The following is a 2,432-nucleotide window of genomic DNA, read 5'->3' as shown; positions in this document are numbered from 1 at the left end:
CCACCCCCCCCACCCCCCCCCTGCCGCAGCCCCCGACCCGCAGCCTACCTGGGGTGGGCCCCCAGCAGGAGACGCTGGGAGGAAGGGAAGAATCGGGAAAGGCTACTGGGAAGATCGGGATTCGGGAAGCAGATTCCTCCCTCCTCTGCAATTGTGCAAACCTGAGCGCTGTTCTAGCGCAGGAGCAGCGGAATGGGGAATCTGACCTAGAAACTGGCGAAAAAAATACGAGGAGGAATGAGAACTACGGGCAGAAAATTGTTATTATTTAACATTCTTCTGGCAGCGCTAGCTAAAGGTCATTTTGGTAACCCAAAACATCCTGCACTTTGCATCTGAGTTAGATATTTCAGAAGCTGCAGTGCTAAATTCCTTACCTCAAGGTGGGGTGATCTACACAGACCCCTCAGGTACCTGCGCTTCCCAGTCTGACTGGGGGACGTTGACCCTTGATAAACTCGGGGCCCAGGAGCTGCAGAGCCCCCCAGGTAGGCCAGCCCCCAAACAGGGTGCACAGTTTGATCCCAGATCAGAGGTGGATTGACAGCTGAGAACCAGAGCCCCCTGCTCTGGTGCCTCTGGCCATCTGCAGTGTTTCCCCAAAGAAGCCATTTCCCAGCAGTTTGGGGAAATTTCTCAGTGTTGGGGACACAAGCAGAGACACGCAGGTCAGAGCAAATTCAGGGCACACTTGCCCAGGAGGTGGAGAAAAAGAACACGTGCTCTTGGGCAGCAAAGCTTTCTTGTCTTCCCAGCCCACAGCCAGCCCAACACAGAGCTCCTGGGGCCCAGCAGGCAGCCAGGGCTACCCCTTTGTGCTCCAGCTCTCTTTTAATGGATGTCTGGGGATATGTAGCACAAAAGCTACACCTTCTTCACCAGGAACACAATGCTAAGGTATGGTGCTGCATGGCAATTTTCTTGAAAGCTCCAACAAGAGATTTCAGCTTTAACAGGGACAAGGGGAAAAAGCATGACCCAGAGCTCCAGCCCTCCTGTGAAACAGAACAGTCTCACTGCTTCGAAAAGTGGGGGTTTGACAGTCCATTAAGGGGAGTGTGAAATAAATATTAGACCAGACATTACCTTAATTGTCAGTGGATTGATTTCCAAAGGCTGAAGGAAGGACAGCAGTAAATCAGTGCAAGAGCTCCCAGCTGGACAGCCCAGGAGCTGATGGGAAGAATATTTGCAAATTCAGCTCTGCTCCTCTCTGCTGGCTCTCACCCCAACAAATGCTCTCAGCCCTTCCCACACTCCCTTCATGTTAATGCAGTGCAGGAAATACAGCAGGTTCACCTATTTCTTTATCTTGTTGTAGCTTTCTTTTTCGCCTGAGATATGTTTCAGAAAGGCTGCTGGAAAAGGGATCAGGATTGCACTTTGAACTACTGACAACCAAGATATGTGTCTGGGAAAAACATTCTTCCAAAAATTCCCCTCATCCATCCCTCTAGTTTCTCCTCAGTGTTCATCCCTGCCCTCCTTGCACGGGGAAAAGAAGCCCAGGAGGTTCATGCTGCACCTTCAGTCCCAATCCTACTGCTTCACATGATTTCACCGCAATTATAATTCAATAATGGTGAGATTTGTCCTTCCAAAATATCTCATGGTATCTTAACACATGCTCCTCTCAGGATCCCTGGGATGAGAGGAGGACAATCATCTCAAGAGCAGGATTGCCAGATTTTCTCCTCATCAGAAGTCCCCTGTCCACTGGGGTCTCTGCACCAAGGCCAGGAAGAAATGCCACCTAAATTTTATCTACATTACCCAAACAGGACTTCTCCCAGCCTATTTCTTTAAAAAGCAGATCAACTCTTAAGCTTGAAGGTTTCTTAGCAGACAGCAAGGAAACAAAAGCTAAGAAAAGAACAAGACAAAAAAAGCCACCCTTCTTCCAGGTGATGCCCAGAGAGCCTTGGTGGAGGCAGAAGATCTCACACATCATTAGGAGATGCTGAATTTATAAGAGAGAGTCCAGAGCATCAACATGAAGTGAAAACACTTTCCACTAGAGCAGATTTCTCCAAGCTCCATCCAACCTGGCCTTGAACACTTCTAGAGATGGGGCAACCACACATATCTTTCCCATTTCTACCTCCAAACTCCTGGAGCATCAGCACAGTCTACATCAGCTGTGGATGAAAAATCCTTAACTATTTCAAGATAATCCAGTTCAAGTGCCAATAATTGCATCTTCTGCTGTTTCAACCAGTTTAACATTACAGACATTGTTCCTAAACGTGGAGAACTTTTGCTGATTCTGCAGAAAACAGCCCTCAGCCACCTGCATCTCATAACAGCAACAGCCCACAGGGATTTTTTTTCTGCCTTTCCTTTCAGGAGGTGAAGACGTCTGCATGTCAGAGCTGTTTTGCCACCTTTAGCACGGTTTGTCAATCTGTTTAATCAAGGCCATCATAAGCAGA

General features: G+C 48.4%; 1 protein-coding gene and 1 long non-coding RNA gene across 2 annotated transcripts in view; one reads left to right on the top strand and one right to left on the bottom strand.

The window, feature by feature from the left end:
- Window positions 1-157, bottom strand: part of OPRL1 (opioid related nociceptin receptor 1) — a 14,086-nt gene extending 13,929 nt beyond the window's left edge. Inside the window, exon 1 of the mRNA XM_017733975.1 lies at window positions 49-157. The gene's annotated coding sequence lies outside the window, so the exon portion shown is untranslated. The remainder of the gene's footprint in view (window positions 1-48) is intronic.
- The window catches only part of LOC108446688, a 9,060-nt gene that overhangs the window by 888 nt on the left and 5,740 nt on the right, over window positions 1-2,432 (top strand). The gene's annotated exons all lie outside the window — the stretch shown is intronic.

Source organism: Corvus brachyrhynchos, unplaced genomic scaffold (genome assembly GCF_000691975.1).
Source record: "Corvus brachyrhynchos isolate BGI_N302 unplaced genomic scaffold, ASM69197v1 scaffold10, whole genome shotgun sequence".
Taxonomy (NCBI): domain Eukaryota; kingdom Metazoa; phylum Chordata; class Aves; order Passeriformes; family Corvidae; genus Corvus; species Corvus brachyrhynchos.
Note: the sequence above shows the minus strand (reverse complement) of the source record. Positions and strands in the feature narration are given on the sequence as shown.